The sequence below is a fragment of the Falco rusticolus genome, chromosome 2 (assembly GCF_015220075.1).
Source record: "Falco rusticolus isolate bFalRus1 chromosome 2, bFalRus1.pri, whole genome shotgun sequence".
Lineage (NCBI taxonomy): Eukaryota > Metazoa > Chordata > Aves > Falconiformes > Falconidae > Falco > Falco rusticolus.
Window position 1 is genome coordinate 25,256,540 of NC_051188.1, and position 27,925 is coordinate 25,284,464.

General features: G+C 43.0%; 1 protein-coding gene across 1 annotated transcript in view; it reads right to left on the bottom strand.

Annotated features, from left to right (window-relative positions):
• The window catches only part of STARD13 (StAR related lipid transfer domain containing 13), a 297,209-nt gene extending 272,997 nt beyond the window's left edge, over window positions 1-24,212 (bottom strand). The window contains exon 1 of the mRNA XM_037375884.1: window positions 24,133-24,212. The gene's annotated coding sequence lies outside the window, so the exon portion shown is untranslated. The remainder of the gene's footprint in view (window positions 1-24,132) is intronic.
• Window positions 24,213-27,925: the final 3,713 nt, after the last annotated feature.

The following is a 27,925-nucleotide window of genomic DNA, read 5'->3' on the forward strand; positions in this document are numbered from 1 at the left end:
GCTCAGCTTTGAAGACTCCCCCAAAATAGCATAGTAGACTGAAACAGCAAACACCACAGAAAAAGAACCATTTGTGACTGACAAGAAACATCATCAGGGCAACCTGGTCACACTGCAATGGTGATAGTTCATTCCTGCGCATCTACTACCAGTTTCCACTACTTTGTTTGCCAGATTATTATATATACAGAGTAGCCTTCTGCTGAGAGAAGTACACTTCAATTTCAGCCCATGATCTCATATTTTACCTTTTTGCTATAGATTCAGACCTAGTTCAGTGTTCACCCCCTTAGGTACTTGTACACTGTAATTAAATCCTATCTCACCTGCTCCTTTTTCACGGCCCAACATGTTAAGGTCTTGGAGCCATTTCTTCAGAAGATGTATTCTCCTGTCTCCTAAATTAGCCTTGTTCCCTGGACCCCTTCCAAACCTTCCTCAGGGAATGCACCAAATTACAAACCTCTTGAAAGATTTAGAGGTCCAGCGGGGCTGCATGTGGTGCAGTCGCTGGGGGAGACTGGCTTTAAAGGATGTGGCTGGGCAGGTTAAAGTCAATGGAAGTTCAGCCCATGGAAAGATTAAAGGATCAAGGCTTAACAGCCTGAATGCAGTATGTGACCTAAAGACATTAGCAGGGATTCAGGCAGTGCCTGTTCAAATCCTACATCTAGGGCTAACTTTCATTGGTCTGTGTGCATTTTAATACCTGGTGTAAATAGTATGACTGTGGGGAAGCCCACGGAGTAATTGTAGTTTGCTCTAAGTGGTGCATAGCTGGTGGGGGACACCTGAGAGTGTGTAAGTTGCTGCAGGGAAAGAAGACAGTAAGGGTCCCTGTCCCAGAGGCTGTGGGGAGGCAGGAAGTTAGGAGCAGCTCTGGAAGCTGCTGGATTCCCATCCTGCCTGGAGCCAGGGCCAGGATACCGCTTAGAGCCGCCAGACCCCATCCTCCAAAACTGCTGGCAGGGGAGAGAGGGGGACCAGAGCTGGAGCGCCAGCACCCCCACCTCCTCACCCTGCCACTCTGGGGGCACATGGAGGCTATGCTCCCCGGCCAGCTTGGCCAGTGGCAAGAGGCTGGACTGCTGCCATCCCACCGTGCTGCAGGTCTGCACCTCCAGAGCTAGCATAAAGCTGTTACGACAAAAACATCACATAAATAAACCATCAGTGTAATTTGCCCTGAAAGCAAAAGAAATGTCCTGTTTAACTATGCCTGACTCTTCAGCTGATTGCAGTGAGTGCTGTGACAGTCACTATGATGTACTGTGTTCTTCTGAATAGTCTCTTAATAATAGCTGTGTGACAACTCATAAATGACATTTCTCATATACAACACCTGATAATGTCAGCTTCACTACACTAATACACCCATTTCTCTAATATCTAAATCTGTCAAATATCTAAAGAATGATGTCTGCCTAAAAAGCAAAGCAATTTTTGTGCTGTTTGTCAGAAGACTTTGCACTTTGTTTTCCACAGAAAATCAGATTATCCTTTCTGTGTCATAGGACAGTCCTAATCCTAGTAGGAATGTAAAATGTAAAATACAAATAAGGGTAGGAAAACAGATAGCAGTATTTGTCTATTTATCCCATGTAAATGGGTCTAATAAAACAAAGTTTTTAAAAGCAGGTCAGGAAGTTCTGAAACATGTTATTCAGAGGCCTTCCCTGTGAGAGCTGGAATTCTAGAGCTAGACAGCACATTTGCAAAAACTATGGAGCTCCATGAATGTTACATATTGAGCAGGACTGTTCCTTCAAATCCTCCATTGCATATCCTGCTATGGATCCCTACTAAATATGTGTCTAATCTAGTATTTTGTGTATCAGTCATGCCCCCTTTATAAAAGACCCTGGCCATGGATCAGCTAGTTTTGTTTAGTCTTTATCTGACTACTATATACTCACACTCCTAGAATCATTCCTTCCTTTTGCCTTTTATTCTGCTTTCTGTGGTTTTTATTCTGTCTCCTTCCTTTATATTATAGGTGGGATGAAGAAATCCAGTGTAAGTCAATACCAGGAGAGTATTTCCTTCCAGAACCCACACCAAAATGCTGTTCATTTACCTGTGGTCTCTTACACTTGGCAACCAGCTAACAACATGATTTTTTAAATGTTAAGGGGAAAAGTTCAGGTAATGAAACAAAGTCCAATTAGTGGGACTAATGTCTTTGAAAAGGATTAAAATGTGAACTGGCTTTGTTTACATGTTTTAGACAAAGTGGAAGAGAATTGTTGAAACCTCCCACGTAAGCTGCAGCCATCACCAGTTGTCTTGCAGCACGACCACAGATGGCAGACTAGGAATCTCCTGTGAGAAATGGACCTTGTCTGAAGAAGCTTGCAATTTAAACAGGCAAAACAAGAGGTTGGAGGAAAAAGAGAGTCAGAAAACCCAAAGTCAGGCAGTAGGTATGTGATAAAAGTCAGTGATTGCATAGGTCCAGGTGCCATTCCCATCTAGTTTCATTCAAGGACTCCAAGTCTTAGGTTATTCTCATAACAGTACAAACAGAAGTGGCAAATTAGGGCAGCCAAAGTCATCATCACTGTATCTAAAAGGTGCTGAAATCCAACTGAAGATTTTTTTGTTATTTAAATGAGCTTTAAACAGGCCTTGCATAGGCTGCAAGGCTACCTAGCAAGCCCGTGGCAAATCCAGGAGTACAGTTTAGGAAGCCTGGACTCTCACACTGCCACCTTCTTAGTCCTTTGCTGCTCTCTCCAACTCAAATGCATGATTCAAAAGGAGAACACAATGACTGCATGCTATATGGATGCAAAGCTATCTCCTCTGATTTGGTAAAACTACATTTTCATTTTTGTTTGTTAAAATACTTAATGTTTAAATCATCTGGTTTAACAGACAAGAAAATGCGTTTTGTTAGAAGATTCCTACAATGTATGTATGGCCTGTTTAAATAACCTTTTTCCCCATCTTCTCTGTAATGAGAGGATTTGAATTCTAATGCAAAACGGTCATGCTAGAACCTGATTATATCCCAGAGCTACAATTCTGAGTGGCATCAGTCCATGGTATCCGACGGTATTTGCCAAAAACATGTCAGGACTCCCCTATAGTTCAAATCGCCCCATAAATTCTGTGCTTACACAACATAGGTGACCTCATACTCAAAGCATGCCTTAATGATCAAGCAAGTGGAAACGTTCAGTAAATACATTGAATGTTTGACATTGTTATCAGTGGGTGTTCCCTGGGTCTCTTGTGAAACAATCCCAAGATTAACGCAAGGCCAAGAAGTGTCAGCCAAGTGAAACCCTTAAATTTACTTAAGAAATTTAAATAGACAACAGTATTTTTCTGTGCTAAATTTCAGCAAAATATTTCTTATAGAAGTATTGGCACCCCCCACCCCATATTTTTTGAACAGTGATTTATTTGAATTGTTTTGATTGATTTTCATTTGAGCTATTGCTACTGACATTATAAAGCTGGGGGAGTATACTAGCCTCAAGAGGAGTTCTGAGAAATGAGGCATTTGAAAGTCTACAAAACCGTTGATAAAGTTCGTTATAGAAATGATGCTCAATATAGACAACTATTTCAGCCTTGAAACCTCTCTAAATCTGGCCTTAGAAACACTGTTGATGAAAGGAAGGTTGAATCCCAAAAGCAGAGTGCAGTGCCCCTGCTACAGTGCACAGAGGGCTTGGCTGCTCCTGATTCCCACCTCAGCAGAAGGCATTGACATGCTATAGCAACGTAACAGGGGGAGAAAGGAATAAAATCAGAAAGAAAATAATAATTTTGTATTATTTCTATTTCTCTGTTAGAAACGATATTGAATTCATGGATACACGGGTGCTTTCCCACACTGATGATCAAGGGACATCTTATGGCAGACCTATGGGGCAGGCTCTTAGGCCCTGCTGGCAGCGGGGTCTAGCCACGTGGCTTTCATGGCCTGGGCAGCATGTAAAAGAAAGGTTTAACAGCTTTGTGTCACAGCCACCATGCTTAGCATTGTCTTTCTTTTGTAGTGTTCAGGACTTTATAGGAATTTGTAGGAATTAAACCGTGACCCTGTAAATATTACACACACCTGATTATGTACCTGATTAGCCTGCTGAAGTGAATGGGACAACTCAAATGCTGTATGTACAAAGGATACACAGGGCAAGGGCTGAGGTTGGAAACTTCATGTTAATGTATCTTATATCAATATAGAGACATAAAAGAGACATTTAAAAGTCCCATAGCTAAACCTATCAACAGCAAGAAGTGCAAACCTGATTTCCTGACCTGCTGGCTGGCACACAGTCAAAAGCATCTCCTGGTTACCTTTGCACTGAAATGATTTCCATCAAATAATTCACATTCATAAACTACAGAACTTAAATGGAACACTACAAATGACAGATTTGCGATGGTCTGAGCTGAAAGAAACTTACTGCCTAAGATTACAGGTACCTGTATGACCCTACAAGTCGGCTATAATCCTGTTCAAGGTGGTGGTAAAAATGATGGATTACAGTCACGTTTGTGCGCTACGTTACTAAGTAATGAGCTGCACTGTACTACATGTTTTGCCTCCAGGAACATCTACTTATGTCATTCTTTTTAGTTGTCTTTTGCAGCAGAACATCATAGTTCGATAACCAACATCTTCAGTTTTGGGGGTGTAGTATTGTGATGAATCTTTAGTCTCAATTACTATGTGTAAAAGGAAATACTTCCAACAGAATGGTCCAAGGATTCTACAGACAAAAAGATAATCAGGTATGAACATTCATTAGCAAAAGTTTTCAGCCTTCCCTTCTTACCTCTGAATTCAAAACCTCACTATGTCAATGAGCACATTCACAAGTAAATATGTGTGAGCAGAAAAGCAGTGCAATACCCCTCCCAACAGCATCTGTGTTTTCAGCTCCGCCGTACCTTCTGGTGGCCTTAAACTAATCTGATGGCCTGACTTTCAACAGCATCCAAATATCTAAAGAAAAATAAAATTATTTAAAGGGATGTATCACGCACCTAAACAAATTAAGATTGTCCCATTCGCTTGTATACTTCAGGAATGAACTTGCAGACCCTGGTAGTGAGGGAAAGCTTTAAGGACTGACTTAGGAAAAGAGCTGAGCCTGCACTGAGAAATGAGTGGGCTGCCATTTGTTCTTGACCTGGACCCCACAGCCCTGAAGAGGCATTAGGAGCATCCTGATGCAGTTCTCTGGCCTAGTATAATTTCTTTATTCCTCATAAAAGATTAAGCTTAGTTTTTATTCACAGGGTTTTTTTTACTTAGGGACTAGTGGCTACGTGGCTAGCACCTCACTGGAACAAGTGATACCAGCCATTAAGTGATAGTTAATGGCTCAGTAATGATTTTTAATGTGGCTAAAAGGCTATATTACAATAAACAGAGAATATGCTTATCCTATTACAGCTAATGCCAAGGAGAAAATCCTCTGTGACTCCTCCATGTGCAGACAAACCAGACATTGACAGGCCCAGCTGCCAGCCCCATTTTACCAGTTTATCCAATTCGTCCTCAGTGACTAATTGCATCTTGTCTTGTTTCAAATCTAATTCCATCCATTATCCAAGATGGATAATTTCCAGGGATGCAGTACAGGGATGGGAACATCTGCAAAGAATAAAACCTGCAAATCTACTTCCTGATATATGCACCCTATGACTCTTCTGCCTACGTTTCTTCCATCTGAGTAGGTCTGTGTGTGCAGAGAAGAGGAAAATGAGAGGCACAAGCCACTATCTGAATAGCCGATGTTTTGTTTATGCATGCCACATGGCAAAAATGAGTGTATAGCTTGCCATTGGTGATGACATGCTAAGATCACTGCCTATAGCATTGTCACAGCACTATCAAAACTAGCTGGCTGCAACAAGGCTTTTACCATCACATACCAGGTTAAACTTCAATAAGTAGCGTGCCTTGCCCCAGCATACCCACCAATCCCCCACAAAGTTTCAACAGTTCATCTACTGTTTGTGCTGTTCCTTCATACTCTTCAAGCCAGTCCCTCTGCTTCTTGCCTCTGCTGCATCCCTCTCCTTGTCTCTCCTACATCCAGGGCACTCTCTCTCCTCCCTCTGCTTCTTCCAGGTCTCTCTTCACTGACTGCTCCTCTTCTATACCCCTTAGAGCTATTTAACAACTTAGCAGGAACCAGCCACAGCGGCACCTTATCCACATCAGCCAACCCACCGCCCCTGAAGCCAGCCCACAGCTGTATATTATCAATGTTAATTAACCTGCCTTCATTCCTCTATAATTCCTCTACGCAGCATGAACCCATGTATTTACCTGCACTCTTTGCCTGCCCATACCTCTGCTTCTTGCCTCCTGTTAGATGCGAAGCTTATTCAAGCAGCCATCACCTTTTTGTTGTGTGCCTGTACAGCAGCCAAAACAAGGGAGTTGTGGTTCAGAGAGGATGTCTTATGCCAAAAGGTAGCACAAATTAAAATACCTCTGTGTAAAAAGGACACATATTAGGTCATTGCCTACACAAGGTAATGTAGCCTAGCAGGACCACATTGCCCAATTCTGAAGGGGCAGAGGTCTCTTCAGCACTCTTGCCTCCCCATTTCTGTCCCTACTAAAGCCATCTGGGGACAGAGGATGTCTTAGCAGCTTCTCAGTAGATGTCCTTCATTACAGTGTCTTAAAATTCAACCCAGTGTTTCAATGGGGTAGTGACTTTATTTGGAAGTGATCTGAAGGAGCAGAAGGTAAGGTAACTCCTTGTCTCCAGGAAAAGAGCAAAAAGAAAAAGCAAGGAATCCTCTTTTCCAAAGGTGTAAATCAGCCTTTTAAGCTCACAACCCCAAGGGAACTGCATATGCTATCCATAAAATGAGATTGCTTATGAAATTGGATGTTTGTTTAATTCATCGGTGTTTGTGTGCCTGGCTGATCATAAATCTTAATATGTAAATCACCCAACTACACATATCTGAGCACGTTCACTGATTTCCGTACAGAAGACATTAGAGAATTCCCTGTTTAGTCATTAGCACTGTTTTAAAGGGTATTTACAGAGCCAAAGTGTGTCTCCCACTCTCAGCTCTGCACCAGTGGCCTCAAACCCTGCCAGCTGAAGGTGGGTTTAGGGCCCTGAGCTGCACTCCATGTGCAAGCCCGGCTGCCAACATGGACCCTGCTGACTTCGCCCCAGCTGCAGGGGGACAGAGCTCTGAACCATGCCCATGCAGTGCTTGTGCCTCAAGCCCACATTAGGGTATGGGTCCCTCAAGAGACTCATTTGGGCATTTAGGACCATCTGTGCCTCTTTCTGAATCACAGAGGGGTTCTGGTGGCCAGTGGTGCCAAGGCCATCGAGCAGATGCACATTTCCGTGGTGCAAGGAGGATCACATGGATGGGAAGATTTAAGATCTCACCGCCCCAGCTAATAGATGATCTGAACTGGTCTCTATAAGTCTGCAGCTCAACTCCAGCCCCTGAGCCCATGTCAGGTACCAAAGCAGACAGCACAGTGCATTTTTAATGCGGAGTTTATCATGCTAGTTTATGTGTTTTAAGGCTGTCAAAGCCAAGATGCTGTTGAGCTCATTCATCTCACAGAAGGCAGCAGCATGATGGAGCATAAAACCACACCACTGACACAAAAGCAGAGTGAAGATAATTTAAAAACAAAGCTAAACATCTGCTCCAAGAACGAGCTCTCTAATGCATAGATGGGAGCACTAAAGTTTGAAACATTACTGAGTGTTTAACCAGTACCACACCAGCTGTTAGACGTTTTTGGCAATGGTGCAGATATTATCTGGCAAGTTCTCATGAGCAGCTGACAAGAATGAAGAGTGACAGATATAAGAAACAGAAAATGCCAACCATATGGCATGAATATTACGCTAATGTTTCAGGTGTCAAGCAGTAGTTGCGTGTGTTTAATTTGAGTGCACAAAATTTATGTGGATTTTAATGATTACACAATGTTATACACAATTACATTTACATCTCCATATTGTTACAACTGTAATTTTGCCATTTAACAGTAATAGACACTGCACTAAATTTGTCCACTTAGGAGCAATGTTGTTATCTTTATGGCTTTAATAACACATTTCCACCTCACAGGTGTAATATTTATTCCTACAAAGAGTGCCACGGCAGTCAATGAAAACGCATGTGATCCAGTCTGCAAGATGCTGCTGGCTGACGCTGTAGCGTTAGGTTGTTTGGTAAATGCTAACAGCCCACGAGAAGTGCAGCAGCCAAGCTGTTTATGGGTATGTCTCCACAAAAATCAAGGATACTGATTTGATCCCCACACCTCTTCATGCTGCTGGTGGTGTTGTATTCACCATGCGTTTTCAAAGAAGGGGCCGTCCCCTGCCTTGACCTGGAGGGAGACCTCATGGGAGATGGGCATCTGAGCTTCAGGCACTGAAGGTGAGCCCCACAGGCAGCCCAGCTCTGTCAGGTTTCCCAAAGTGACCTTCTAGCTGTTTTACAGACCATGTGCCACATCAGTACTGGATTTTCTCCCTGGGAAGTGGAAGTAGCAAAACTTGGTGCCATAAAATTGTGTATCATAATGGCTCTGCATCTCACACTTGAAGAAGCTTACAGCACCCTCGTATCTCTGATGACAAAGGGAAAGGAAAACCAGCCCAAAGTGCTGGTATTGTCAGCAGCAGGCTCACATAGACAAGGCATAAAAATGTCTATTTGGTGAAAGCAGATTTGTTTGATGGTTGATTTTGGGCTGAGGCTGCTTCTCCATCAGTGCATAGAACAGTACATAACATGTGTGACATCTGTGCTGAGGCATGGGGCAGTGGCTGGACTGGCTGTGAAGAAGGCCAATAGCACTCCTTGTATCCATTTCACAGAAGAAATAAAATTAAAAAAAAAAAAAGGCAGGATAACTAAAAAATCAGCAAAGGTCCTACTAGGGATGAGGAACTGGGCATTGGTGGACCACTTTGCCAAGAGAATGGGCTTGATATGGACATTGCTTACTGCAACATTTATTTGCATCCATGTAAAAGAATTAAGTGGTAAAAAAATCTCCTTTTAAACACATCTGTGGGGAAAGTATCCACTCCTTGTGGCATGATATGGTGGCAATATCATGCAGATACAATCAGTGTAGGCCAAACTTCGTTATGAAGACTCAGACAGACACACACAGCAACTGGTAGAGCACGCCTGGGAAAGATGCGGCTGGGGCTGGGAAGTCATAGAATCAAAATCATAGAATCATTTAGGTTGGAAGAGACGCTTAAGAGCATTGAGTCCAACTGTATAAACCTAACACAGTCTGGAGACTCCCTGGCTCTGAGAGGAAAAGAGGAATTCCGATGTCTTGCAAACGCTCCTGGATGTATTTGTTATTCAGCTCTTTGCTGTGCTCTTGAGCTACACTGAAGATTAATTGAGTAGATAGAAAATGTCTGCCTAGCCCCACCTGCCACAGTTGCAGTGTTAATATTAAGCTGATAGAGCATATATTGGCTTTAGCTGGAGTAAGCACTATCTATCATGAAAGCCCCAAAAGATAGCTCAGATGTTGCAAGGCAGACTGAATATCTGCCTAGAGATAAAAGTTGTGTCATTCTCTGGCAAGCTTCTCACTACAGAAGCTCGCTGAAGGGCAGGTTTCCCCCCATGTGGCTCTGACGGTGGCCTTGCTGGCATGATAACATTTCCATTGCCCTTAGATGCAGCTCATACTTTCCAGGTTCTTTGGGAGCAGCATCTTCTGCTTCTACCAGGCCTTGGAGTCTAGCCAGCACTTACTCTCCTGTAAGCCCTTGCAGCCCACTAGGGCTCCTCAATTTACTACCTACCTTGTCACCCTAATAGCATATCAGCATGTCTGCCTGCTCTCGATTGCTGTACTGGCAATCCTATCAGCAGTGCGAGGCAGAACAGCGCTCTCAGTATTTTTATTTCCCTGGTTTTCTAGAGGGCATAACCAAGCATTTTCATAACTGCAGTCTGACTTTTTCCTCTTTGAAAATCTTCAGGCCAAGTTGGCATCTCATTTTTCTTTCTTATATAGAGTTTTGCACTTCAGGAGAGTTAGCTCACAAGAATATTTTCAAAGCAATATTCAATGTATAATTCATATTAACACAGGACTGATGCTAGTCCAGACACTCAGCTTTCAGGTTACGCTCTGGAGACTGCATTTTTATATGTAGAGAACAGCTCTGGTCCTAATGCCAAGCACAAAAACAATTACAAAAGGAGGAAAAACACTGCCCTCCTATTACCCCCTAAGTGCTGCAAAGGCAAAGCAAGGGCAGCATTTAGGCATAGCCAGAAGTGAGATCTAAGTCCCAGAAGTGAAGGTAGGGTACAGCTGTCCCACAGTACAGCTTGCAGTTTAGTGCATTGCCAGTCGTCCTGTTGCACCAAAGATATCTTAGATCCATATATAAGATAGCAATCATTTTAAATTACTTATTTTGCTCTGAAAAGGAATGAAGCATCTGGTCTCAGTTTGGAGGTGACAATCAACAGCTCTACTGGTGGCAATGACTGTCTTCTCAGTCGTGAAAAAACAATGGAAAGAAAATGATTTGGGAAGTACAGCAGAAGCAGTGATCTGCATGGGTACCAGTGCACCTGCAGCACCTGCACAGAGGAGGCAGAGATGTGCCTCCTGGCACACTGATTCAGGCCACTGGCAGAGGCACAGCAAAGCCTGTGCCATCCCCTGCACAGCGCCTGGTGAGGGGGACGTGGAGGAACAGCAGACGGTGGAGCCTGGTGCGGACATGGGCAGGCAGGAGCCAAGGGACAGGAGTGAGTGCTGCTGCTCCCTGCCCTGGTATTTATCCTTGGGTTGCCTTGGGGAAGGCATTTCACATCTCCGGGTTTCTGTTCCTCCTCCCACTTTTTGTTTCTGATCTTTTCAGAGTAGGACCGTCTCCTAATACATGTTTATACAGTGACTAGCACGATGAGGCCCTGATCTTGCTTGAGGCCTCTAGGCATGACTGTAATACAAACGATAAATCATCATCATAAAACAGGAGCTCACAGATCCATAACTTCTGTCATAACTCCTGGCTGAAGCGTCAGCAGCTCACAGACACATGGCAAGGTCAGGGAGACCATGAAGGGCCGGAAGAAGTGAATCCACACAGAAAAAAGGAGATGCTGAATGGCTTTGAAATATTTTTAATATCTGTCAGTGTTATACCCATGTCAGTTCACAGATGATTTCCTTTATTGATGTCACCTCCTGACAGCAGCAATATGGCTGAGGAAACCATTGAGCCACGTATCACAGCAGAAGGAGATGACGGTCACCAGGGTGCAGCCTGCAAAAAAAGATGCACGAACGGTCGGCAGGTGCTTCCCGTCCACAGCTTTTGTGCTGCAGTCCCCCAAGCAGGCAGCCAAGCTTCAGCAAAAGCATTTCTTTGTCCTTTTAAGGAGGTCTACTGACCCTTTTTTGTATCTCTCCTCTTTTTGCCCTCTGTTCCATGGAAGAAAGCTGTGTGAGTATTTCACGCAGTGGTTTTCAGCAGCTCTGGAGACTCCCTCCTGTCTGTGAGTCAGCTCAGACGTGCACAAGGCATGCTTCTCCAGCAGGCATTCCCAGGCAGCCTCTGGGTGCACGGCTGAATTCCGCAATGGACCTATCATTGCTCAAATCTGCACCAACCAACAACATGCTTTGCAAAAGCTGTCATCATGCTCTAGGGTTACACATTTTTTCAGTGTCCCCTAACCTGTAGAGGCAAGGAGATTGGGAGACCGAAGTGTAACAGGAAAGAGTTCACTGCAGGAATGTAGGGAGCTGACGGTACAAAAGCCAGCAGTTATGTCCATTAAAAGCAAGTCAAGTGAGCGTACAAATATCTTTAAATCATTATATCTGGCAAGAAGCCATGCTGTGTTTTCAGCCAAAGTGTGATACTTTGAGAAAATGTAGCTTCAGTGAGCTGCATATCAGATGAAAAAGAAGCACTAGGGAAGGTTCAAGCTGTGTTTACTTGAAAAAATATTTTGTTCTTGATGAACTGAAGGATTTACGCTATTCCTCCCTGTAGCATTGCATCTTCCAGGTAACAATGACCAGTCTCCTCCTTATTCCTGAGAATAAAAGTTTCAAAATATTTTTAAATGTTTCAAAAGAAATTAAGTCTTTAAAGTTTTTCCTGCTGTAAGCTGCTGAAGGCTAGCCTATCTGACACGTTGGTTTGATGGCTTACACAACAGGGAATACTGTCTTATTCCAGTTATGACCGGAGCTTCTTCAGCGACTCATGTTTGCCGGACGACATCGTTTGTTAGACAGACCATTACAGTAAGAAGCAATGATACTGCCAAAATCATGCATGCCATTAAAAAAAAGAAATCAGTCCCAGATTCAAATCCTGGTGCATCAGCAACACCAGAATAACTCCACTCACTCCATATTGGTGGAGTAAATCTCTGTAATTAGGGTGAGAATTGGGCCAAATAGAGAATTGGCAGAGCTGATAGCATAAATCAGATGAACACAGAGAATTAAAACAATGGAGCAGGAAGGAGAAAAGTGAGGGGGGCTGAGAAGTGACATAAAATAAAGGATGTGTGAAACAGATGTGCTCAAACCTGGCTGAGGATATGTTTTAGGATAAATGAAACAGGCAACAGTGCAAGAGGCAGTTTTCCCTGGAGACCTACCAAGTAGTAAAGTACTTTAAAGAAGAATTTTAATTCAGAGAATATGCCAGTCAGTATGATAACACATGCATTAGGCGCAGAGAAAGGCCAGCACAGAAGATCCAGAAGTTTTGAGAATATGCAGAAACCAGACTTGGGAAGGCTGGACACTACCTGAAGGCAAAAGGCACATCAGTCTTCCTAAAGAAAGCAATTCAAATATTTGGACTGCCCTTCAGTATGATCTAAGTGGGCTACTGACACACTTAACAAGTTACATGCAATGCCACTAAAATGTTGCTTGGATATTCTTGTCCTTCATTTTACTGCTGCTGTGACAATACAACAGCCCACAAAGCATCACCAAAAGTGTCCGCTCTCTAGGCTGACTATGCTTGTATCTTGCTGTATGAAGGCCAGATCCTGGTAATGTTAGGCCAGCATCCCATCATCTTACAATATTCAGACACCCTCTCAACTACCTTATTTAAATCCATATAAAACAAAGCTTTTTGCATCCTGGTTTCAGAAGATCAGCTTATCATCTCTCAGTCTATCATCTGCCACTCTTGCTTTCCTTTGCTTCCCCTCATATTTAAAGTTAACCCAGAAAACTTTAAACATAGCTTTTAATATAGTTAAAAACTTTTAATACTGTTAATTTTAATTTTTAATATAGCTAAGCTAGTAAAATCATGTTCAAAATCTCTCCTTGAAACCTGCTTCTGTTGTGGTACCCTGCAGCTCATACTCATCTGACAGTGTTTAGGTGAATGGGGATTTCTACTTCTTTCTACTTCTTCTACTTCTACCTGGTTGATTTTTTGCTGCCGTCTCATCTCCCCAACCCCTGGTGCGGATAAGTTTGGAGCAAAGTGGGGCTCTGAAGCCATCTGACTGTCAGTGCAGTCACTGTACCGTGAAGAAAAGTCCTCCCACCACATAAAATTTTCACTATAGGCAGGTCTAGGGACTATTGGTCTCATTACCATCAACTCCATAAAGGCTAGGAGACATCTGTTGAATCTGTGTAAGAGCCATGACTTCCAGTTGCCCTTTGTCTTTCCAGCTGTAGAGACCCACCCTGATCTCTCATTAACAACATACAAATAAAAACACCGTTTTGTTTTCCCATCTCCAGGCAGCTGCAGAACCTTCCCCAACCAGCTGTAAGTCAATTCTCTTGCCCCTGGAGTCCTAATACTTGGGAAACGCACTACATGGTCTTGGTTTGCAATCTGTGAAAAGCAGCATTTTCCCTCGTACTCTGTGCCTTTCAGCTAGCTTAATCTGGGATCAGCAACAGAAGATGATACAGGCTGAACTCATGGCAAAGGAATGCAATGGAGAGAATGGTAGTGGCAGAGGAACAGACTAGATACTAGGTTATTTTATTCCTCAGCTGTATAATTCAATATTTCAAATGAAGACTAGCATTAGTTACCCTCCCTGTTCTGAATTCCAGTGTTTTCTTCACTTAGTGTGTTGGCCTACAAGGCTTGGGCTCCTCGGAAGGCTTTTCTTGGCTGCCTCAGCTCTACAAGCTGTTGACACTGACTCATCCCTAAAGCTGTTAGCCAAATAACATAGTTAGCAAAGGCTGGTCTCCTTGACTAACTTGGCTAGAGACACCTTGTGTGCAGAAAAGATGTGGGATTTACTTATGGGTGCAGCACTACCAGTAGAATGAAGCACATGGTCTCTAACATTTTTGTATGCTTTCTAAGCCCTGCCAAACTTCTGGAGACTTTCCTGTTGCAGTTCTGTCCCCACAGTGTCTCCTGGAGGAAAGACATGGAGCTGGACAGAACATGGTGAATAATATTCCCCCAGGTCATATTGCCTGGGGCTGCCTCCAGGAGGCAACCACATGGAGAAAGGAGGAGAGGGACTGGGAGTCAGTCACTCCCATTTACATCAGAACTGCATCCCCGCTGGCAAGTGTGGCCTTATTTCCATCATTTTCTTGGCAGTTTGGAGGTTCATCATCAGATAGGATTGCTGGTTAGATAACCTGCAGGTGCCTTGGCTCTGGAGGCACATCACCAGGTGTTCCCCACCCCTGCTCCCACTGAGGTCACAGCAGAGTCCCCATCAGCTGCAGCACACACTAGGACATGACCTTAAAATCGTAACTTTTAAAACATTTTGGAGGAACACAGATTGCTGACAGAGACTTTGAGGGAATCTAAATCTTAGGTGAGGATGAAAACTGTTAAGCTAGCTTCAAAGAAAGATTTAGTTTGGCTATATCTTTAATCTGGGGACTGATTAAAAGAAGAATAGTTTCAATGACTAATTTCTACAGGGTCTGAAATATAACAGGTTATTAAACACACAACCCAACAGCTGCAGAATCTGACAGAGACATTGTTCTCCCTGAGCATTTGGTAATAGAGTATTTCAGATGATTAAATAGCTAATAAAGTCAGAGTCTTTGCTAAGTAGATGGATACCAGCAATATTGCAAATGTAATTATAGATTTCTATCAAAAAATTCTTGACTCAAAATATTTATTCTCAGACTGAAGCTAATATGCAGGTCTCAGTTAAAAATAAAATATTTTAACCACTACTAAAAGGTTTCCAATTTGTTCTACTGTAGTGGCTTTCAATTGCAACCAGGTTCAAGGTGTATGTTTTCAGACTGAATATTCCTTTTTTCAAGGTAAATTCCCACTAACTGTCACATGAAACTATGTCTTCCATTAATCATGATCTTTTTTTTTTTTGGCAGCACAGGAATTTGCATCTTTAGGTTATTTATTTCCTTTGCTCCTTCACAGGAATTAGATAGTTTTGATATCTGTACCTCTCTAACATTACAAAGTGGTAAGAAAGGGTCAGAGAAACCAGTGTTAGGGATACTTCCAAAAAAACCCTGAGGAAGAGCCCTGCATGCACAAAATTATTCATTTACCTCTTTGTTGCTATTTCAGCCTGTCTTTTTTTCCACTGATCTTCTAGATATTTTACACCCTCCCTGTGAGGGCCATTACAAAACCAGGGTATTTTTTTATATCATGCATACACAGCTATGCTAGCTAATTCACAGACTGCAGCAAAAAAAATCTTTACATCAGTAAATCATCCCATTATCACAGAGGAGCATGCAGCAGAGCTTGTATTCACACTGGAGCTAGTTTATCTCTACCTATGATTATTTTTGCCTCATTTATAAAAATGTAATAGATGCTCATTTCCATTTAGTCAAGACAATGCTCATACAGCAATGCCCATGTCTGCTGTGCTTTGCATTTCTTGATGCCATGCCCTATGTCTGCTTTACCAATCCCACCCTGTGCCTCATCACATTCTTTTTGCTCTTTGAAGCCCTTGAGCACTCATTCCTATTGTAAAAACAGGGAGAAATTAGAGGACAATGGCTAAACTGTAAAGCAATAAAAGGTATTTAAAATATATATAAAGAAAACGTTATCACATTGCTCTCCTACTTTTTGGGTAGCACTGCATTTCTCAGACAAAGCATTTCCAAGAAGCAGAGAGTTTCTGGGTATATGCATGTGGCACTGGGCTGGAGGAAAAGCAGCACACTCCCAGTGCAGATGTGGCTGCCTTTACCAGCTCCAGCATCACTGTCCATGGGGTAAAGGACAGACTATGCTCATCCCACCTATAAAATGCAGCGTGGAGATGGCTGTGACTAAAGCTGCATGGGCAACTTAACCTGCTCTGACGTTCCTAAGAAATGCCCTCATGGATTTCGTGTCCACACATAGTAAAACACACGTAAAGAATGGGTGCCAGACCCTGAGCTCCAACCCTCTGGGAAGATCTGCAGTGGTTATGAGAGGATTGCTGGTGTACTCTATCATGCTGACGAGCTGTAAAAATAGCCATATCAAAACCACCAGCAGGACTGTCTCTTAGTTATCCCTTATTCACAAGAAGATCAGTCGCACAAAGGATTTCAGCGGCAAGCATGTGGGAAGCCCGGCACAGTACAAGAGGGTTGTTGCTGCACCATGGATGCAAGCATGGAGTGCATTACAAATGACTGAAAGCTGTAGAGCTTACAGCACACCTGTGCAAGTACTTGAGTGTGCAGGATTCAGCAGGTTTTGGAGACTACTACAATGCATATTAAACTACTTACTCTTCTGCACCTAAGTACAGTTACCAGGGAGGTTGAGAGTTATGTCCAAGCCAGAATTTTGTATCAAAATCTCAATCTATATGACAGAGTTCAAGAAGCCTTGTATCCTTTTCTTCTTTGTTTTAAAAAAAAAAATATTTTTATTACCCTCATTGAAAGAGATCCTAGCTGCTCAATGTTTTGCTTAGGTTTTTGAAGCTCTTACACTCCATGCTGTGGTTTGATGCAGGGTTCTGGTTTGTTCCCATTTCTAGTGAAGTTTGGGTGCAACAAAGAGTATTTTAACCTCTATTTATTGCACTGACCATCAGCTAGCTATATTTTTTATTTTGACTGTCAGTGACAATAAGAAATTGGAGACAAAAATGACTGTTGTGGTTGTAACTTCAGTGTTATTTATAAACAGCTAGATGCAGAAAAAATGCAATTTAAATTTCATTGTGAGCAATATTCAGGCCTAGAGCTCCCTAATGCACAATTCATAGTTGCTTAAATTGTAGTCATTACTCTCATACTGCAATAGTTTGTCATGATAAAGGGAAATTACTTTTCTGTCAATTACTCCTGCAAGATTAGTTAATTTGCATTTACAAAGGGTATGGAGCGGCATCTCAATTCCATAGAGATGTTTCTCAGAAGGATTTGGCAATTTGAGGTCTGGGGGAAGATGTAAATGGAGGTCAACTTCAAAATGTAAAAAAGGAACAGTGCCTACATCCCAAAGTCTTTGTACCCCATTGAAGAGCAGTAATGAAGAGTAGATATATCACTTACAGACTGCCAACTTCAGTATTGCAGAAAATTGTATTTGGGACGTGGAAGAGGCATGCTCCTCTCTGTTTTCAGTACCGGACAGCCAAGCTGGCAGCACCTGAAATCACTGCTCTTGACTATACGTGAGTTGTGCATGCAAATAATCTATATAAAACATTCTACCCTTTGGCATCTCCTTCTGCTAACATCTGTATGCTTGTTTAATCCATGTTGGGATGGAGATAGTGAGGAAAATGAGGGGAATGTTATTTTTATTTACTTGCTTGGAAATAGTGAGTTTTAGCATGTCTTACTTGTATATCCACCTGAGGCATCACAGCTCCTGATCCTAGCGGTGTAATTTAAGGTGTTGAAGCTTGGTGCCTGAGTTCTTTGGAGGCATGATGGAGTAACTGAGTGCAATGGTGCCCAAGGGACAATGCAGCACTCTTCCACTGTGCCTGAGTAGCTGCTTCAGGAAGGACTGCCAGAGCACCTCCTGGCATCCCTCCCACTAAACCCAGGGGTATCGCTGGAGGGAGCAGCAGCCGTGCCTCCTGCAGCCTATGCAATGCTCTCGAGGGTGAAGGCACTTGCTGTGGACATGGCAGGACACAGTGCTGTCGCTCCCCAGCCTGCAGGGATTCGCACCCACATATTACTGACAGAGAGAGTAAAATTTTCTCTTCCCTCCATGGAAATAGCGGAAAGGCTTTTGGAAAATGCAGGATCCAGGCAAGGCCTCAGATTTATCATTGAGAGTGGGCAAGGTTATAACCTACCTCTGCCCTGTAGCCAGGCGAGGTTGCTTAAACCACCTCAAAGCTGAGGTCATGGGTATTTTCTTGTGAGTAGAGCAGAACACATGGAGTGCAGACACCGTGTAGGTGTACTGCCATGGACTATGTGCAGCTGGCACGGCAGGGCTTAACCTCTAGGTGTTATTGCAATTAAAATGATGAAATACCAACAACGCAGGCATCCTCAACACTGACGCTCATGTTCAGGCATGTCAGACTATGCTGATACTGATATCCTGATCCTGTATTGGTATCACAGCTCTCTTGGCATTTGGCAATGTTTTAAATTTTAAGCCCTGCCAAATTCCAGCAAATATAGTCACAGCCCTCCTTCCTGATATTGCTGGCTTGATACAACAACGGTCAGAGTACCCTCACCTTTCCTCCCCAGCCTGAGCTGCATGTGGTTGCTGTTCCTGTGCTTCAGTGCAGAATGCTCCAAAGTCAGAAATTACACAGGAGGGAGTTCTCTGAAGAGTTTATGAAGTGTTTGAGGCACCTTAATTATATGTTATTTTTATTCTCATTAGGTTTAGTGGATTTGCAACACTGTTCAACCTAAAAACTGGACTCTGCTCCAGCCACCCATTAAAAACTTAAGTGCTTAAAAATCATGAATATTTATGTTGCCTTTAATTATTTTCCATTTCAGTTGCCTGGATTTTCTTTTGAGATGCATTTTCTTGGTTTACATCAAGGCTAGAATCCTACCTTGCACAAAAGGTAAATCCACATTTGTTTCTAAGAGTTAGAATTAGGGAAGCCTAAATTCTGCTGGTTAATAAAGATAGGGATGAAGACATGAAAGTAAGTGTAAAGATATAAAGTTGTAAAGATATGTATCAAGGCATAAAGATATGGATTGGAATTTTTAGTTTCAGCTTGAGAAAATGACAGAAAATATCCAAAATTATTTTCAGTCTTTTTTTTTCATTGGCTAAAGTATTTTCATTGGCCAAAGTATTAGAGTCAGTCCTACTAGTTTGCTCACAACTTCGGTCTATAAATGCCCCCTGTTTAAAAAAGACTTAATTTCTCTATTTGTGTTACTGCAGTAGTATGCCAGGGAAAGGGCTCTTATTCATAGAGGGACAGACATAACTTAAACCACATCAGTTGCTGGTTCTGTATGTTATACAAACTGCTGAAAAAGCTAGGGGGTTTTGTGATGGCCAGATACGCCATTCACACTGCTGTAATTTCAGGACATAATGCAGTGACACTGAAACAGCTAGTGTTTAAATGTTGAAAACCCAGTTGTGGTTGTAAAGGTTTTGGGATTGACTGTGTTTGGGATCCCTCTAGTTTTTCTGGACAGAGCTGGAGAGTTTGTGGTCTGGGTTGCTCAGCAGTGCACCTCCCTCCTGCCCTGCACGTCCCCCTTACAAGTGTGTGAACCCAAATGATGCACCTACCTTTGACACATGGATGCACCTTTTTCTTCTGAGAACCCACAACCAGCAATTTAATTAAGGTAATTTAATTTGTCTTCAAAACAATGTATTATGCATTAATTAAGGTAACTTAATTTGTCTTCAAAACAGTATTATTCATTCACTCTAAGGCACAAAACACATAGCACAATGGGTAAAAAAACAGCATCAGAGGTACATGACTCTTACTCATACCCGCATCTTTCCCCTTGCCAGCTTTTGTGCTTTCTCATTTTCAGCTTCAAGAAGCATTTGTGTAGTATAACATGAGTCTATTTTTTCAGTGCTTCCCTTTGCCCTGTAACTCCCTTCCTTTCACACATTGCTTCTGGACAGCTTCTCTCAGGTGACTCAAAGGCCTCAGTTCACAAATATTTTATGAGATTATAGTGTGATACTTCTCAGGCCTGAAAAAACAGTGATATTAGCAGTGCTGCAGCTGAGATGTTATCTCTTAGGCCCACAAACCTCCTTGAATTTGCGGACTCTTGCATCTGCTAAGCCACCGCTTCTCTTCTTTTGCTTGATCCCTTTCATAGCCCTTATTGACTAACTGCATGACAACATCCCCATCTTACAAACGCATGTGGAAGCAGAATATTAATTTTTAAAATAAAAACATCAAGTGCATTTTTCTAGTTTCTGCGTGGAACTACTTATTCCAAAACAACAGCCTGTGATACATTCTTGCCATCAGTGCCAGATGCAACAGAATCCTAAATACTTATAAAAGGTTAAAGTTTTGATAAAATACTATAAATATTTATAAAAGTTTTGTAATTAGGCCTACATTCTATGAATGTTTTGTGTTACAGGTAAACCTTGTGCCTGTACAGATGGAATTTAGGAAGTTATTTCGGACTAATAGAGTGCTGTTGTTGAGAACATGCCCACATAGCACAAAAGTATTTGAGTAATGATAAAAAGTACTTCAGAAGAAACTATTTTAGCTACAGTTCAGCTGTGCCTTAGCTTCATCTAATCCCCACTTCAGTGGCAGATATGAGTACATTTCATTCTAGGAACTTGTGAAGCACCACAGCTGAACAGGCACCCTCCTGCCTGTTGGCTTTGTTGGTGTTTTTTCTCAGTGATGCTGAATGTCTGGGACTTGAGCACCCCTGGAAATCCACAGAGCAGGTAGCACTTGTAATGAACTCCTTAAAATCTGAACATACCATGTTTTTGTTTCCTGTTCAGAGTAACCAGGAAACCAGCCACATCCCAGACCCTCTGCGGAGTCCTCCCCTTAAGATCCTTTTTTAGCTTTGACATTTCCAACTAGCAGAGGTGAATTGCTATTGGTAAAAACATCACAGAACTGAGTTCTTTAGCTGCAGCAAGAGAGATATAAACCAGCCATTTCTGACCAGCAATAGCAGTGGGAGCTGGCTCTCCCATCTGATAAATGGCCAGCTTATGCCTTTGAGATGAATTTCAGAAGATAAAACAGAGTCTGCACATAGCCACACAAAACCTTTCCTCTCTTTAGGACAGCAGCTCTGGACTATCCTAGTATGCAGAACAGGGAAATCAAAATGATCATAAGGAAGCCCCACCTATAGGAGAAAATAATCCCATTAGCCTCTCCACAACAAAGACCTGGGAGTGATTTTGCTGGGTAAGTGGCCATGGGAACAGTGTGGTTATCATCACAAAACAGAGGCGGAAACAGAACTTTCTCTAGGAATGGGGAAGCAGCATCCAGGAGGTCCCAGAGTATCACAGAGTGCTGTACTTTCACAGCAAGAAGCCAAGTTTCCTAAAACAACATCACCAGTAAAGAACAAAAAACCCTAAAAGCTCTCAAGGAAACCCTAAAATCTTTCTGAGCAGGAGGAAAGAAAATAGTCACACATGCACTTTATTGCTTGAGGTGTATGTCAAAGGGTTACACAAGGTATGACAGCAAGTAGTTGGTTTTAGCAGCTTTCTGCTAAACCATGTATAGTTTGAAGAGACATAACTGAAGTTGGTGGAATAGAAGTGAGACTGTGCTGTTTAATCTTTTCTTTTGGAAAAAGCTGCAGTTGAAAGCAACTGGAAAGTGGCAGGACCACAGCCATCCTTCTGCTAGCACCACTGCAGCAGCCCTTCATTTACCTCCTCGCCCAGCCTGGCAGGGATGCCAGCTGCATGTATTGAGCCACATTCCAACTCTGGTCACACTGGAATGAACCCAGGGTCATCTCAGTGACTTTGATGAAGTTATTCTTTATTCACGCTTGCCTAGCTGAGAGTCTGGCCCATTCTATCTAGGTAGCAATATCTAATAAAGATTGCCAAATTAAGGGAACAAGAAGAACCAGACTATGTCACATGAAAAGGAAATGCTTTACATTATAAGGATTAAAGAGGCCCTTTAGTTTAAAGACTTTACATCAGCATTTAAAGGACAGGCCACTGAAAAGCATATCTGTATGTGCCTAGAGTTGTTGGGGGTTTTTTACATTCATTTTATATTTTAGGAAATGGAAAGAAAATGGATTGATTTTAACATTGAAATAAAAATACTGCAATTTGTTCAACACAGAACACTAATTCATTATACATTAATTCACAGTTTTGGTTAAAATGTCTTCCATTTAGGATTTCCTCCACATCAATTAAGACGGCCCCTCTGGCTGAAATACATTGCATTTCTTGATTTTCACTGTGGGAGCATTTTTGTCAATGTGTCAAGTTCAGCTTTGGGAAAAACACTGTTTTGCTCTGCTAGACAAATCCAGGGTGTCCCTGCTGTAGTGACCAACAAAAGATACAGGAAAGGAAGGAAGGTAAGGGAAATTTATCATCACTGTATTGTTTCCAGTAAGTTCAGATTCATTCAGGCCATAGCTTGATGATACTGTAAATCTGAATTTAGAGATCCCAGTGCTGTAACAAAAACTCTGCAACCAATGATGTAAGACTAGCAAAATAGTATAGATTTACTCTAGCAGTTCATTTGTTAAAGAAATATTGACATTTACTTTGTACCAGGCAATGGACTGCATTGCGTCATTGCCAGTTGTACAAAGCTGGTATACATCCCATGTTATATGCTCTGACTAATTCAGCAGAACTGCACTTGTATGCCCACACCTCATCTGAATGGTGTTTGTGTTGCTGTGTCATCTGGACGTGCCCAGATGGAGAATGAGTGGTGGTGTATCCACAGGGGATGGGATTTCTGTCACACTGAGTTAGCAATAACAAGCCACTGATTTTTTCTTTTCATATCACCTTTGAATTTCACCTGGGTCCACCAGAATATAAAAGTATAAACTGATGAAATGCACTTGCCAAGGCACAGAAACATGAAGTTGTTTGCTTTCTAAGGAAAATATATGTTAAATTGTGAAGGGTGTTGGATTGTTTCGGGTAGCTAGAGAGAGCTGTGGAACAATCCAGACAGAATTTGAAACAACTTTTTTTATTATTATTAAAAGCATGTATCTCAACTTTTACTAACATTTAAGTGAATCAAGAAAAGTTCCAACATACAGCTCTTTTCACTCAACTCTGTATATAAAATAACAACCTCGGATGACAAAGGTCATCCTAGACCATCCTGGACAGTTCCCATAGGAAAGTAAAAATACCACAAGCCTGGGGTCGCAGAAAGTCTGCTCAGGTTTGGACCCCTGACCTGGGCATCAGCCACTAGAGCTCTCCCACGGAAAACCATTTCATTATTCCTATTCAAACCCATGCAAGAAAGAGCAGGTTATTAATGTTTCAGCTACAAGACTGATCCTCCTGTGCACTAGTAAGTGCTATATATACATTAAAATTATTACTATAAATCTGCATCATAATGGACAATGTTCTCTTAAACTGATTTCCTGCAATCATCGTTAACTGGCCAGCTTGCTAACACCTGGTACCAACAGATTTTTCATCTGGCGAGCGCAGTGCCACACAATGGTAACAGCAGGTTTTAACCTAATCCCTATCCATACACAAGCAAACATCTAATGACGCCCATGACAAAGACACAGAGACCAGCCTGACATTTGCTGATAAATCCCGGGAGATTCTCCCTCAACACCACCAGTCTGCTCAAACACATTTTCCAGTGGAAAAGATAATTTGAAACCATTTCCAGCTAGACTAATTGCATTCACTGAAAAGAGCATCCTCCTCCTCCTCAATATACATTTATTCGTCCAGCTGCAAATGCAGCTAACACTTAGTGAAGTTTTCCAAAGCAGTAATTATTTCATCTTACAAGAATTTGCAACAGCTTGCTTGATAATGAAAAGTTATTATGCAGATATATATACTTCATGCAAAGTTGCACACACACAGACACAGACACAAAAGTAAAAAAAAAAAAAAAAAGTAGGTGTTTAAAACTGCTGTTTGAATTCCACTCACAGTTTGAAAGTCTAAGCATAAAACTTCTTACTTTGCAGCTGTAGCTCCAAGCTGTGTGGAAAGATAATGCAGTCCATCAGATAGCCTGGTTTTGTTTTCTTGCATAAAAATATCATCTGTCACAGGCACAGGAGCTGACTTCAAGGGCCAGCCCCTTCTGCCGAGCACACCAATCGGGAGACCCTGGGAGCACATGTGGGAAGCTGCTCGCCTGCGCGCTGGTCACGGGCAGCATATGCTCTGTGGGACCCGGGTGCCAGGGGGACGCGGGTGGCAGCGAGGCACGGCGCTGGGGGTGCCTCACCCAGGGCTGCCAAGCTCCAAGCCCAGCCACGGGAGGCGAAACAGAGGGCTGGCTGGGGAGCGCGATAGCTTGGCTGCAGGAGCAAAGGCAGAGCCTCTTGCAGACCACCTCAGTGCCACTGGTCCTGCAAAACCAGCCAGAAGGACACCAGAGCCTGTGGCCAAGAATTGTACTTTGCTCCTTCTGGCCTTATCCTTTACTGTTCTAACAAAAATAATCTCATTTACCACTGCATTAAATGCTTCTTCACTTTTTCTCTTTTCTAACTCCATTTATGGCTTTTTATTCCAAACCTTACCCCTGCAAAACCATGCCTGTGGGAAAGTCCTGGCCATTGCCAGCCCCTTGTAACAGGGGAGCTGGCAGTGCTCTGGACCCAGCAGGTCAGCCTTGCCTGGGTTTTCCTCCCTTTCCCCGAAAGCTCGAGCTCTCCCTTTGCCACATGGCTGGCTGCCCGCGGGCTCCCTGCTCCTCCTCTGCCTCTGCCGCAGCTGGTCGGCTCTGCTGTGCAAACTCCCCACACACAGCTTTGCTCCGTGCCTGTCAGTCAGAGAGGTCATTTTCTTCTTGCATCTGTTTAACCTGATGATATTTAAATTCAAACTGCTTAGAAACCATATTTAGAGACATATAACCCACAGCTTCCTGGCTCGCCACGTGCTCAGCCCTTGCACAGAACCAGGGAGAGAAAAATGTGTGTACATTAATGTGTTTTAAAGTACAGCAGTACTGCAGTGCATAAAGTCAAAAATCAGACTGTGCATAGGTTAGGGTGATGAGCTAACAGCTGTACATTTGTTTTCACTCATGGAAGCGTACTTGCAAGTCACAACATGCTGGGAAGGGAAACCAGTAAACACACCAGTGCAAAAGCAGTGCCTTTTCCAGCTGAAGTACAAGACCTAAAGGCCTTCTCATCTTGTACCGCATAATCTCAGTGCTGGCTTTATTAATTTAGAGTATTAGCTTTATGTGATCAAATGGCCTTACTTTTGCAGACAGGATGCAGGCTAGAGTGGACTGGCTGTAATAAAACCTGCTAGCTCTAGTCTGTGAATAAAGTCCTGATTTAATTGAATTAATTTTCCTTCTAAATTCTAGTTTAGTAGATTACTAATTCACTAAGGGCTCATTTTACAATGCTTTTCCTGTGGCGGATATAATCAGGCTGGTTAAAAACTTCGACAAAGCTCCTTTTTCCACCCCAGAACCCACCCGTTTCTCACAGGAAAAATTCCTGCAGAAAGACACGGAGACAGGACGGACTTTGGTCAGTGAAATAAGTTCCTGCTGGTTTCAGGGTGGAATTTCCCATTTCCAGAGCCCAAGTCCAGCAAGCCCTGAGCAGGAAATAACTCTCCATTAGTGACAGCCAAGAGCCGTAGTGGAAGTACTTTCTTTCATGGGCCGCTGGGGGGGCAGGGAGGAGCGAGAGGGACTGTCTTTGGGGTGTGTAAGGTCTTTGTCAGATCTGCAACAAGGAGCAAACTTGTTTGCAGTTCCCAGCCGGGAACATTTTGTTCAGAGGTCTCCGAGCTGGGAGTGGCCAGGGAAAGGCTGGCCAGAGGTTTTCCTGCCCGATCCCGATCCTGATCCTGCAACCAGGGCTTGGCAGGGGATTGGAGCTGGGTCAGCCTGGCTCTTCCTGGGGCTGCGCCCCGTGGCACAGTGGGACAAACCTTCACCCCCTTTTGCTGCTGAAGAAGATGCACCATCCAGAAGCACTTTGGAGACAGAGGCAGAGGAAAAAATGTATTTCTGCTGAGCCTGAGACCTTGCTGGGGTGATGTAGAGGAACCCAAGCAGAAACCTCCCCTGGATGGCCAGGGCAGAGATCTCCTTACAGACCTGGCTCTGTTACCCCAACACCCTCACTGGCCTTCCACAAGTTTTAAAAGGGTCTAGTTCAATTTTTCCTGTTTTGAGCCTACATAGGGTGAAACCTTCACAAGAGACAGTTCTGCCCCATCCAGCCTCGTACCCACCCAGCAGTGACAAGCAAGACCGTGACTCTGCACTGGCAGACCTGAGACCTGCCTCAGCCTTCTGTGGGGTGGGTGGCACAGCTGGCCCAAATTTGCATCAGGCCTGGGAAACAGCCTGCCAGCCCATGTTAAACACACAGCCAAGCCAGCTCTTGAAAGCTAAGCATGTATGCATTAATGGCTGAGATTTAACAAGTCACCTTAGCCCAGTAGTTCAAGATGAACAGTCCTGTCATCAATTTCAGCCTATTTACTTACCAACACGGCATGGTTCCCCGCAGGACATGCATGACATCTATTAATTCCCAGATCTATTGCATCTCAGTGGCAAGCCTTTTTCCTCAACTCCCAGCATATACTCTTTTTTCCTCTCTTTTTAGCCCTGATTATGCTTGACTGTGTCCTACTAAATTCCTGTCCTTGGTATTTACAGCCTGCAAATATTTGTAGACTTATCATACTGCCTGCAAGCCACTGCTTCACCAAGCTCTATGTATTTTTTAGCTCATTAATCAGTTCCTCCAACCCCTCTACTTTTGCTGCTCTTTCCTATAGAGTTTGCAGATTTTGGGGGTTTTTAGAAGACAGCAAAGGAAAGTTTTATTTTCTTTAAAAAAGGGCAATAGCTGGATGAAAATCAAGGCATATTAAGGAGAGTTTAAGGCAAATTTTTATTTGAGCTGACCAACTCTGAACTTCATACTTGTTTCCTTTTATTTGTCACTTTTGTTTGGATGACTAGAATTTTAGTGAAACCCTGACACTGCAAACTTTTGCATCCCCTTTTGTCAAACACACTAATATATAATTCACTGTCTTAGGTAAATTAATTGATTTCCATGAAGCCACCTGGATATGCAGGTAAATGTACAACAACAAGCAGTTGTACAGTTGCAGCCTCAGGATGGGACCTTCAGTTGTACCTGGGAATCCAGTCTGCACCATTGCCAGAGAGGTGAGGTCTCTGCAGCCAAAATGCAGAGTTTGGGAGGAGCTTCAGCCCTACCAGTCACAGGTGGTGATTTAAGAGCAGGCTGCTGGGTCAGTGGTCTCCCCAGAAGGTCGGTACCTGCAGCAGCCTCTGTCTCTGTATCTCCCCTATATTACACTGCAGCCAAAGTGCAAACAGGCATCTGAGTAAAGAGAACCACACTGCAACATCATGTGAATATAACATGTGTCTCTCCAACCTTTGCCACCAGATGCTGTGTGGTTGCCTATGGCACAAATAGTACTTTACTCTGCTAATGATCCCACCGGAATCTCACTATACTTACTAAGGCTTAGTGGAAACTGAAGGAGAAGAAAATAATCCCCAGACAGTTTAAATAAGGTTTGATTATTCATGGGAGCAGCAGGGGAATGTTAAAATTCTCCTGGGCTTGTTGGGAGCCTCTGGCATTGCCCCAGACTGCTGTTTTCCAGCTGCCCCCTTTGCTTGGATGCCCCTAAATCCAAACTCCAACTTTAGATAAGTGACATTCCTGCATAGACGATGAAGAACCAGAGGACAATTTGGGGCTGCCCTCTGTCTG